Source organism: Archocentrus centrarchus, chromosome 19 (genome assembly GCF_007364275.1).
Source record: "Archocentrus centrarchus isolate MPI-CPG fArcCen1 chromosome 19, fArcCen1, whole genome shotgun sequence".
NCBI classification, from domain to species: Eukaryota; Metazoa; Chordata; class Actinopteri; order Cichliformes; family Cichlidae; genus Archocentrus; species Archocentrus centrarchus.
This window is the reverse complement of record NC_044364.1, coordinates 11,828,104-11,840,778: the sequence shown is the minus strand read 5'-3', so window position 1 is coordinate 11,840,778 and position 12,675 is coordinate 11,828,104. Positions and strand designations below refer to the sequence as shown.

The 12,675-nt window shown below is 38.7% G+C and overlaps 1 protein-coding gene across 1 annotated transcript in view; it reads left to right on the top strand.

Moving 5' to 3' along the window:
• nrg3b (neuregulin 3b) overlaps nt 1-12,675 on the top strand; it is a 209,522-nt gene that overhangs the window by 150,285 nt on the left and 46,562 nt on the right. The gene's annotated exons all lie outside the window — the stretch shown is intronic.

The following is a 12,675-nucleotide window of genomic DNA, read 5'->3' as shown; positions in this document are numbered from 1 at the left end:
CGAAATGCATGAGATCTGTTAGCAGCCAGAGATATGCACAAGATGTCCTTGGGAACTGCTGCTTTGACTGTTGTGGTTATGCTGGACAGTTTGGAGCCTGTTCAGAAGGGTTGCTCTTTGTGCTCTCTTTTTTTTATTTGCTGCTTAGTTTTGCTTTCACTTGTTGCTAGGTTACGTTTAGGCACCAAACCTACTTGGTCATATTTGGGAAAAGATATCTGTTTAATCTTGCATGTTGTAATGACTGGAAACTACTGGTACCTACTGCATTTAAAGTGACACCGAGGGGTAATGAATGTGCGTATGAGACACGGAGGGGGTGAGAACGGTTTCGCTCTTTCCACAGCAGGGATGTCACGTTCTACATCAGAGAACCTGGCAGTTCCTTATGACAGAAAGGCAGTTTATAGGTTTAAAAAAAATCTCAAAATTGGACCTATAGAGGAACATGCTGTCTTTTTTTTTTTTTTTTAAGTATGATTTATTTCTGATTTTACACAATAGTGAACATCAGAACAGACAAACATTCCAGTTATAACATAAGACATTAATTGGAATAATAAACATGAACCAGTAAATGACACAAAAACAGTGCATCAGAATAACACGTCTAGCTAACAATGTGAGGAAGGCCACAAGGTCAGCAAGATAGGGTGACAGTAATTGATTTTTGGGGAGGACCCCGAATAAAGCAGTGAGTGGAGAGGGCTGTAAGGTGATTCCAGAAAGTGAATTAAAGACAGATTCCCAAAATGGGAATAGAGAGGGACAGGTCCAAAACATATGACCAAGAGTAACATGCTGTCTGATCTAAACCCACACCCACCCAGCCTCAGTGGCCTGTGAGTTTCTTTGATATCTTGCCTCTCTGCACACCCATAACAGCTGAAACGTGTAGCGTTTTTTCATATTTTCTTTGATACATTGTTTTGGTCCTCTCACACTGGCAGCAATATTGTTGCTGCTAAGACTCTTAAAGTCTTTGTTATGCCTATGAAAGGTCTCAGTTTGTGATAACTATAATTCTCACTGTGTGATTGCAGCAATCAGTCTTTGGAGTTTGACAGTGTTTTCTGTTTGCAGGCAGCGTCACGGATGTTATTCAAGTAACCACAGGTGTAATAAAGAAGCTAACAAGATCCAGGTCTTATAAACAACGTTGTTTACTTACACACATTTATGATCTCAAATCATTTAGCAATGGGTTTAGCCTCTATTATACTGTGAAATATTGTTTAAACAATTGCATAGGCATAAGGCAAAATAAGAGTTTAATGACAGATTTTGAGCCGGGGCAGGATGCCATTCAGTGTGCACGACATTGTGCTGCATAGTTGTGTCTTCCTGCAGGGTGAAATGTGACCATCTATTCAAGGTTGGTTGGCTAAGACAGTCAGATTGATCACAATGGGAGCAATCTCTTTTTCCCCAGACACTTGTTTGCGTTTTTTTTTTAGAGAGCAGTGTAAGCTGTTCCAGTTGTCTCTATCAGAGCACAGTCCTCTAAACCTCTCACACTTGTAGGTAGCTTGCAGAAGTAAACATACCACAGTAGGCACGGTAGCTGTGTACAGTCACTTTAAGATGTTCCCCCTTCTTTCTAGCACACCCACACACACACATACACCTTCACCTTATTACACTGTGCCTCAGTGAGAGAGTAGTTATAGAGGACTCTAATCCATCTTTTACAGATGATACTGTAACTGAGCTAGAGGGTTTGACTTCAAGACAGTTCATCTGCAGACAAAGCTCTACCTTGACAGTGCTGTACACTTTTAGTTTGTGGCTGAGTATTTGTCACTGTGTGGGTATTTTTATGAGAGTATGCAGAGGCCCTTTAGAGTCCATTAGCATTTACAATGATTTGAACTCAATCACGCTGAATGTCGCAGACAGGATTAAGGTTGTCGAGGCGGATGTCAACAGCATCCAAAACACCAGGCAGGAAAGGCAGCAGTGTCCACTTTCCTTTAAGAAACAAATTTTAACAAAGCTATTGAAAATGCAATATCCATCTTCAGAAGTAGGTTGCCCCGCATGCAATATAAGAGGAGAACAGCTCGGCTGTTGCAGAGAAAAGGTTAACTCAACCTGACCTCTTGATGAGCTCCTGATATGAATGCTGATTAGTGTTAGCACCTGGAGCTATGTTGCATTGTGGCTTTTGCACTCTGCTGTGCATGACAGAGCAGAATGATTCCCCAGATATAAAACCCAGAGCCAGATTTGTACTATGTAGGGCAAGACGGGAAAATAGGCATACATAATTTTATTGATGTTTATTGAGAAAACCACGGCATAATCCCGTAAGCACGATACTTAAAGCTGTTGAGTGCGTTCTGAGTGTCAGTTTTTTCCAGCCATTTCTAATGTAAAAATTAATTAAGCGTGGCACATGATGATGACTGCATTCATACTTGCTAATTAGAAGCATGAATGTTAGTGTAAACATAAATATGATATAGTAGTGCACCACAAATATGAAGTGAGTTGTCCAGCAATTCATTGGCAATGATTGTCACTACATAGTATAATCTTCTGATCACTTCCTTAAATATTATCTTTTTGTTCTTGTTGTTGCCTTCTAAAATTTCTGCAGTATAAAGTATTTTCACAGGCAAAAACAGAGAGATGCTGCAGTCCATATGTGTGCAGAAAGAAGGGTAAAACAGGCGAGCCAGTAATGAGCCTCTTACACAAAGGTAAACTTGGGAGTTAATGATTTGTCTCCTAGAGATGACAGTGTTTAAAGACGTGTTGATATTTTGTGTCAAATGTTAGTCAAATGTAATGTATAAAAAGATCACAGTTTCCCTCCCTATACACGCTCATCCTATAATCACAGTATAATCATGTTTAAATGGCAATGCCCTCTTCTTCAAGACTAAATTGCTAGTCTACAGAAAAACATCTCTCTCGGGCTATGATATCTGAGAGACATTCGCATTTAATGTACTTATTTACAAACTAAAGCAGTTGCTCAGATAAAGATAATTTCTTCGCAGTTATTCCGTTCGCAGCAACATCTTATTAAAAGATAATGGAAGGAAATCGAGATTGTTAAAGATTGATGTGGTGGTTACGATTTCATAACACAATAATGAGCACCGTTGCATTCCTATACAAAGTCGTTCTAACTGTTTTTTTGTTTTCTTCTTCTTTTAAACAAATTACTCACTGAAATGGTTTAAACATACATAAAAAGTTTTACTTCTTAGTAAGGTGTAGTTCTTAGTTTATATTTAAAACATGTAAGGCAAATGCCTGTAAAATGCACACAAGTTCTCACATTTTAAACACATTAAGATTTAAATTCACTCGTCTTGTTTTCTCTGTATAACACTGCATTGTTCTGAGAGGATCCTCAACTTTATGACACCGCCCCTTTCACATAATCTGTCCAGACAAGACTGTGATGTTACATACATCTTTGACTACCCATTACGAGAAGTAGGTGAATTATTTAGGTCACTCTCGCTCCTGCTGTGGTGACACTTCAATTCTTGGCACCCTTTAGTCAGACATGCTGTTCACTTAGAGAAAAAAATGGAACTCATTCATGAGCAATGTTTGATCTCAAGAATGCCTTCTCTTCAATTGTTGGGTTAAAACAACACAGTTGAACTTAAATGCTGCTTTTATTGGCACTGCTCCTGAAGGGGCATGCAAATAATATCAGAGAGAATATGCTGTTACGCACCCCGTTTATATCACAGGCCCTAAGTGGCCCCCCCCCCCCATCCCAGTCATCTTTCTTTATTATTCTTTAATAATCACATTATGTCCTCTCAAGGTACAGTTCAAACCCCCTGCTAAATTTGTAATGCCCCGGCATCAGAAGTGGAGACAGCCAGCAGGATGTGTTGTGCCTGTCTGGTGCTGGCGGTCGCTTGCAGGAGGAGAAGGAGACGCCTAATGAATAATAAAAGTCACAGACATGTCTCTGGTGGTTAAGGAAGATATTGTTTTGATGGCTCTCGAGCTCCTTGGTATCTTTAAAATAGCAAGGATTATCTCAGTACAAATTTTCACGCAGTGAATAATAGCTTAAATTATTAATAGCTATTACCTTAAAAATCCTACAATATATGTGCCATATAAATAAGCTCAATTGAATTTAAAATTGTTTGTGCATGCAATTTCGTTGCCTCAAACCAGGATTTAGTCACTGTTAAAATTCTCCCTACCTTTTCCTTGTTACAAAAAATACATGCCATCACTCATAGTATGGAGTCCTGTGATGACTGAGTGGAGGATGTTGATGGCCTGGATATCAGAGTCAGGGATGGGGTTAAATAGCAACAACGCAAATGAGTATGTAACGTGGATGTACCCCAGTGGCTATTCCCTGGTGGTGGTTGCTGTGTAAATTAATTGTGAATTGATTTGATGCCAGGCTCCATTATGAAATCACTCAATTGATAAATTTGTTACACTTATTTCTAAGTGTTTCAACTATTGAGCCTGTAAAATGCTAAACCTGACCCCCCCAAGAGCCAAATGACAAAAGCCCTTTCCTTTGTTTTCTCTCTAAACTTTGCTCAAAATTGATCTGTTCTCATGCAAAGACAAAAGACAACATAAGAAATTGCATTCAACAAGGGCCATTCCTTGATGTTCCAGATAGCTAAAACAATGTACTCCTTTCTGTTTATTTTCTTTTAGTCCGGTTTGGAAATACATGGTATTATTTTCCAGGAAATTTCTAATTTATGGATCACTAGAAGTGCAACACAAAACAAAAAAGCCTAAGACTTATGGGTTAAAATTCTAGGGCAAGTGCAAATCCTATGAATATTTAACCCATATGGACTTGTGGTAAATCCATCCCTATGCTTCAAGAGTGTATCTTAAAATATTCATCTCTTCAAAACAGAACAGAATTTCCCATATTTTTTTTTTTTCAAATTGCATGCACATGCACAAACATACACACATTCACAAATAAAAAGCAAAAATAAATCTCTGAAGATGAAGCGGAATACATCTCCTTTAGCAACATCCCTTCTCTCTCACTGTGTCCGTCTCCCTTCACCCTTTTTCTTCCTCTCTGTTATCTCTAGTGCTTTGAAACAGCACCTGTTACAGACTAGTATCTTGGGAGCTCTGTTATATGATGTAGTGCACACTCCTGCATGATACAGTGCCAGCTCCTGGTTTCAAGTTCAGCCCTGCTTATGTGAGAGGCAAACAAGCTGGGATGTCTTCATCCTCTAAGAGCTTAATGACTTTTTGGAGCATTTGGATAGGGCACACCAGACCAGAACATTGTGTGCTGTGCTTCTTTTTGTGCCCTGTGCTCACTGAAATATTTTACTTAGCTTGTTAGCTCACATGACATTTGATGGGGAGATTTTATTATTTTTTTTCATGATGGATGAGATGGTTGCAGCACTCTTGTTTACTGTCTTAGCTGATGAAAATGTAATGATCCCTACAGCAAAATGGGGACATCGCAGCAGCAATTACACCAGGGTACAGCTCAAGGAAATGCAGTGTACTGTAAACACTATTTAGCAAGGCTGGAAAATGTATTCAGGATAACATCCAAAAAGGGGTGAAAAAGAAATGAGGACACCATAACCTCACTTAACTATATTCACCATGTATTTACTTCAGCAGTGAAGTGGCTCATTAGTGAGAACCCTAATGAAGCCCTAATTACTGTAGCTGTGTTTTCTGACCCTGTAATTCTTTGGCCTGACAATGCATGTTCTAATCACACCATTATATCACAAATCCAATCATATATCATACAGACTTTTCATGTCCTCAGACAATGAAACAACTTCTTAAGGGACTGTTATGTCATTGCCCTAATTAAGTTTCTTACATTTATTATGCCAAGTAGTCTGCTACTATGGCAGCATTATGTTCATTTTTAACTCAAGCAAAAGTTCGTCAGTGGCAGCCATCACTCTGCATTTTTTGTCCTCTTCTTGGTATCGCATATAGGTTTTGAGCACAGACACATCCTGGTAGCTGCGTATTGCTTATGTATGTAAACAGCTCGCATGTAGCAGTAGACATCTATAAAAACTCGCTCAAAGTATAAATGATGTCTCTCTACCTGATCTGCTCTACTGCTGCAAAAGACAGATCACAGTATGTGTGCCGCCGCGCGATGAGATACAGGCAAAAGACTGTCTTCACTGGAGACATTTTGGCATTATTGTTATTTATTTTGCAGCTTAGAACAACTGGAGCAGACTGCAGCCAACTTGTACCTATTCTTTCCCCATAGGGCATCAATAACAATGAGAGAAGTGTCAGCCACTGATTATGCTTTGATATTGAGAGTGAAGCAATGATGGTTGGGCCTGTGTGTGTGTGTGTGTGTGTGTGTGTGTGTGTGTGTGTGTGGGGGGGGGGGGGGGGGGGGGGGGGTCTTTTTTTAAAAGAAATTACGTCACTGCTTTTGGTCTGCTTTTTTCTGCTCATAATAATGGATTATAAAAATGGATTTCTGTCAGTCATCCTGACCTTCCCAGTGGTAAAAATTAGACTGTGGTGGAAAGCGAATGCAGCTTAGATCAGCCACATGCCCCCAACCTCCTCCTGTGCTGTATTCATACGCTCAATAGGACTATATCATAGACTGCAGCAGGTGTTGTATCTCAAAACTGAGCAAATTAAAATACCACAGTATTCACTAGCCCCACGCAGTGAAAGGATTCAAAATAATTTATTTCAATATTTAGCAATTAGCATAATGCCATATTGCATCTGTGCTTCAATGCATATGCAAATCTTGATTTTTATTATGCATGCCTTGTAGGTCAAGTTATGGAAATTAAGGATAACGCCCAATTCGGTAATATTTGAAAACATCAACCGCGCCAGTTGGTGTGCCATATGAAATGTGGCAGTGAGTCAAAAGACTCGGTGCAGTGTGATAAATGTGTCTATTGAGTGTGGTGAGAACCCCTGCTGCCAAATAATGATTGCCTTTGGTAGTGAGAGTGAAGAAAATCATTTCCAAGAAGTCAGGTAATTAGGGAAAACCTGGTCCAGTCCAGCATTACCTGTGCTCCACATTACGTGTAGATATTTTAAGTTTATTGAAGCCTACAGGATGCAATGTGCTATAAAAGAATTTGGTTTAATGATAGAGGAAGAAGGGTGACTGAAAGATAATAATGTATAGTTGTTAGTCCTGTTGAAAAAGTAATAAAAAGTGCAAGATTAAAAGCTAGAGCCAATGTGACATTTTTACAGTTTTGGACATCCATTATGTTTTTTTGTTTGTTTGTTGTTGTTTTTTTTGTTTGTTTGTTTTCTGGATTGATTTCAGCTAAATTCCTTAACTGGGAAGAATTTCCAAGCACAGTTGTTCCAGTCAAGAAAGGAATAACATCTTAGTTTTGCAGCCAGCATGGATGAAAAATTTATTTCAGGAACTTTTTTTTTTTTTTTTTTTTTGAGCTTTAGATGAAAATGCTCCAGTAAATATCAGCTTAGCTTAGCTTAGCAGCTTAGCTAAAACACAGAAACAGCAAGGAAAATTTTAAAAAGAAAGAGAGAAAAGTTAGCCTGTTGCTTTAATGCTCTGAAAGATGTAGCTGCAGCTTTAAAGGTAATTTCAGTTAAAATGACTTGTAAAACTTTAATGTCAATTAAAGAACACCATAAACTGCACAACAGAAATTGCCATGCCATTACAGCTGCCTGTGAACAGATGTTAGTAAAATCAAGCTATTAATCCTCTGTTAAATTCTGTAATACAAAATTTGTCTACTCAGAGTAGAATCAGACTCCTGCAGCCGTTCAGCATGTGGGTCACCTGTTCAACCAGGTGAGCTATAGCAGCACCTTAGGTTCAAAGCCTTAATCGCTCGTCATGTCAGTAAGCGCTATCCCCTGACAGCAAGGTCTGGTGCCTCGTCGGTGCCTCGTCGGCAGTAACATATGGAGTTATTTTATAGAACATGCGGATGCTAATGTGCATTGGTGTCAGAAGGTAAATGAAGTTTGGTTGACATGATTACGCTCCCTTCCCTTATCTCCTCCTTGAACCTCCATTCCCTCCCCTTGCACTGAAACTATCCTTCATTTTTCTTCCTGCTAATTAACAGGCAGAATGGTGATTAGTTATGAGGCAGAGCTCCCCACCCTCCTGTCATCCTCCAGACTCAGAGGTGTGTTTTCTCTGTGACTGGAACATGTGTTAAAAGCAGCTGGGTAGTCAAAGACAGGTCTGGAGCAGTAGGGGAAAACATGCTCTGAGTCTATAGCTGCTGTTCATATACACAGTGACTACAGGATATAACCACACACACACACACACACACGCATATCTGGATTCATTTTGAGATATTCCCACCTTTTGAATCCCAAAAACATATTAAATAAATAAATACAAGATTTTTCCTCCCTTTTCCCTCCTTGGAGATCTAAACCGAAACATATACTGAATGCATGTCGTTATCTCCCATTGTTTATTAGCCATTCAGGTATTCAATGCCATTTTCCTGCAAACACATTTACAAAACGTTGTTCACATCTCATTGAGGAATGCTGAGCTTTATTTCACAGTACTACAAAGATGACAGGAGGAGAGAGCTATACAAACAGAAAGGAAGCCCAGATGTAAACAGATAGCCAGACAGGCATTCTGCCGTTGGGTTTGTGATTCAGAATACTAACAAGGCGTCTAAGCTCACACCCAGGGATAGAAGGTGTGATGCAGGGCAGAGCCAAGCCGCGGGAGAGGAGGGAAAAACTTACCCTTGAAATCTTGCTGGCCATCTCAGGTGCCTCCCTGAACATCAATGTTTGAGTGAAATTGTCATCCTGACAACAAAAGGCATATCTCTCATGCCTAATCAAGGATTCAGTTTCTAATCAAGAACATAGCGATTCTCTAAGTTTATATTTGACCGCTAAAAATGTGTCACAATCTGTAACGCCAACGTTTTCTCATCCCAGTTTGGCAAATACTGTGGTTTTATCCAAAGGCGTTGGCGTTGCAGAAAGGAAGCATCTCTCTTGGTTCCTTGATCCAACAGTCACAGCAATATTGGACTAATATTGGAGCTAATGGTTTGTTTGAAAGAGCGACAAGGTCCACATAAGAAAGTAGAGGGGAACAGCTGTGGCCCAAAATGCACGATTGTCACAGTGGTTTGTCTTATTTGTTTTTTTTTGCCTCACTGGGTTGGGTTAAAATGCATTCCTTCACAGCATTAACCCTTGCACACTGTGCATTTTTCATGTAATGTTAAAAGGTTTTTCACAAATTTCCCTAAACAGCATTCCAGGAATATTACTTTTAACTACTGAGTCACATCACCAATGTCAAAGAACACCTTGTGCATATTTCTGAGATGCATGCAGCTTTTGACAAAGGGTCATATTTGATGCTCCGAGATTAAGCATGGGCTGCTTTTTTTTTTTATATGTATTCTTAACATAAAGGAAATGCACACATAACATCAACATTTAATGCAAAATAATATTTTGTGTCCACACCCTTCTCATTTCAAACCTCTCGCCAGCTGTGGCCATATACCATGCAGTTTTAATGCGGTAATAAATCTGATCTGTTTGCAACAGTCATTTGGACTGGTGCTTCACGCATCACATGGTGTGTTCTTTTGCATATTCCATTTTCGCTGTAAAATGTTCAATCAGATTTAATAGTCTATCTCTATGGTGATTAATGATAATTTTTTTGATGGATATTCTATTTAAGATTCTTTCTCAAGGCTTCCATTTCCGATCACTTAAATTAGGTTTGCTTTTGTTTCTTTTTGTCTCCTAAAATGCATGCTGAGCGGATTATGAATGACGATCATAAGAATCCACCTGATGCTCTTCAGCACACAAATTGTTTTTTTACTATGACATGTAGGCTTATATTAGGATTTCTACTGTAGTTTTGTGTAATATATTAGATACTTCAGATGTGTAGTGCAAGTATAGTCTGTTGATAGGTCCGCGAGCCACTATGCAAGATATAAAATGGCATAATCTTCTGTATTTGTGTATAAGTGTATGAAAGAAAGATTTGCAACAGAGTTTGGAGAATACTTGGTTTTACATTAGTCATTTTTCATGCTGATTAAGAGGCAGGAGTCTGGTTGTGGGAGAGACAATGACAAGAGACAATTGAGTCTTTTATCCTCCTTTGGTTGCTTGAGCAGAGGACTATACAGGTTTTGTGTGTTTTGCTTATTACTTTGGAAATGAAATGACACAAAGAGTTGGAGTTTTAAGATTTAGAGGGTTTAATTCAAGGGTATTTTTCACACATCATTTGAACAGTAATGACTCTCGCTATTTAAAGGTGCAGTTAGGGAGCTTTTACTGCCACATAACACCAAAATGGCCGTTTCAGTGATCATACCTTGCAGCTTGATGGCAATGTTTTTCATTATGAAGGCAACACAGATGTCAAAAGCTTTTCAAACTCACTTTTAAGAATGCCCATAATTCAGGATGTTTTTAGATGTTTCAGTGTAGCTTAGCATATTAATAACTTTAATATGAAAGGGATGGTTTGTAGCGAAGAAGAATTTATCAGGCCATCTATCATAGTACGATCTCAGTATATTAGAACGCAAGGGTAAAACAATTACAGAGGTCCAGACCTCACTGATGCATAGCATGCTATGAGTACAAAAGGCAGACTAACAACTTTAGCAATTAGCTCCTTCACACAAAGCAGCAATTAACATTTACATAACTATTCAGTGGACAGCAAAACAAAACTAGCTGGGATGACGTGCAAGAGATAAATAAAAACAAACTGTGGTGATCATTGAAAATCATTTAAGTCCTATTTGAAAATAAAATTTTAGATTCTAATCTCTGTACAGAGAGGTCGAGGCTGAAACCAGTATTGAATGGCTATCATCTTTACACCACCAGGCCTCACTGCATTAGAAAGAAGACAATTCTGTGGTGAAAATCAATACATGGGCCCAGAAAGGCTTCCCAAGGCCATTGAGGAGGCACCATTGAAGTTTCTTTATCCACAATTGCAAATTAAAAACTCAAAACCATGCAAAGGCTCAAGCCCTGAGCATATTTAAGATGGACTGTGGTGAAGTGGAAAACTGCCCTCAGATCGTATGATTCAAAAAATGAAAACATTTTTGGAAATCATGGCTGATGCACCCTAAAGAGGAGAGAGCAAAACTCTCAGTCCACATGGGCTTGTTAACAGTGCACAGCTCAAAAGCCAGAATGCATTAGTGTACACACTAGGCGGGATATCAAATCGGTGAAAATCCAAAACAGAAAATCAGCTGCAGAATCCAAAGGGCTTAAGCAAAAGCACACGAGGGTTGGAGCATAGACAGTCTGACAAAGGGAGACAGCAACTATACGTACACAGAAGGGTGATTGATCATGTCTCCCAGATAACGCAACACCGGGAAGGAAGTAAAACTAAAACACAGCGCAAGAGACAAATGACTATCAGCGTAAGGCAGGAAGTAACATGACAGAGACGAAGACTTGACAACAAGATACAAGGAGGCACGACTGTGATGAAGCCAGTATAAATAAGTCTAAACCAACAGACAACATACAAACTGAAGATATGGAAGGAAGGAAAAAACACTAAGCAACTGGGAATAACTAGAAATAATAAAGAGAAGTCAAGAAAAAAGAAAACACAAACTAAAAACCAAATGAGACTGATGCTTACAGAAGTAGCAGAAACTGGACTGTAAGAACTGTAAACAACAAAAACAAGAAAACCATAATCAAACAGAGAAGTTATTAATAACCCAGAATTCAGACTCCCATTAAACTGAAACTTAGGGTTCAAAACCTCAATCCAGACCTGTCACCCACTGAAAACACTGGGTTCACTGAAATAAAATTAAAATGAAATATGACAAAGAAGGCCCTGAACTACTGGAAAGCTGAAATTTTATATCAAGCAAGAATGGGAAAAATTTTCCATTACAAAGAATAGTAAACATACCTCAGACATAGCTTTTAGAAATTCAAATGAACATTTTTAGCATTTGATATATTGGCTTTGTACATTTAAAAAAAAAAAAATTTAAAGGTTTAAATGCTTTGCAAATCACTGCTTCTTCCTTTTTATAGTGTCCCAAATATGTGCAGAAATTCCACTGTCCTTGTCCAGCACCATTTTTTTTGCTGCCTCAGACTCGCCAAACAGGTGCAGATTCAGTAATTGGGCTCACATCACCATGCGGAAGCATTTATAAACTGCACATATTGAGCTGAGATTATGGAGTGTAGACTTCAACCTGAGATGTAAAATCAGTTTTGCAGCATTATGACAATCTTATAACAGTTTTTCAGGCTTTGCAATTTTTTTTTTTTTTTAACATGGCTCACTTGTTATGGTTCCTGCTTTTTTTAATTTTATTTTATTTAATTAATATTTTTTCTTCAAGTTGTCAGGTCGAGCCAAGTGGAGTGAGACAGAATGGTCCACTTCTGCTTGTCAGTCATCCAGTACATTAAACTGAATTTAAGGGGGTTCTTTGGCACTAATGGAAACATGGTAGACAGACATTGATAGATATTGTGCCAGTGTTAATCCCTTGCAGTTTACCAACAATAAAGCACTGAATTATGGGCTAGTGAAAGTATACAGCCCTCTGACATGTCACTCGCTCATGTACAAGTTTATGTTGAAACGGCACATCAAAGCAAATCCTCCAATTGTCTCGCCTAATCTTT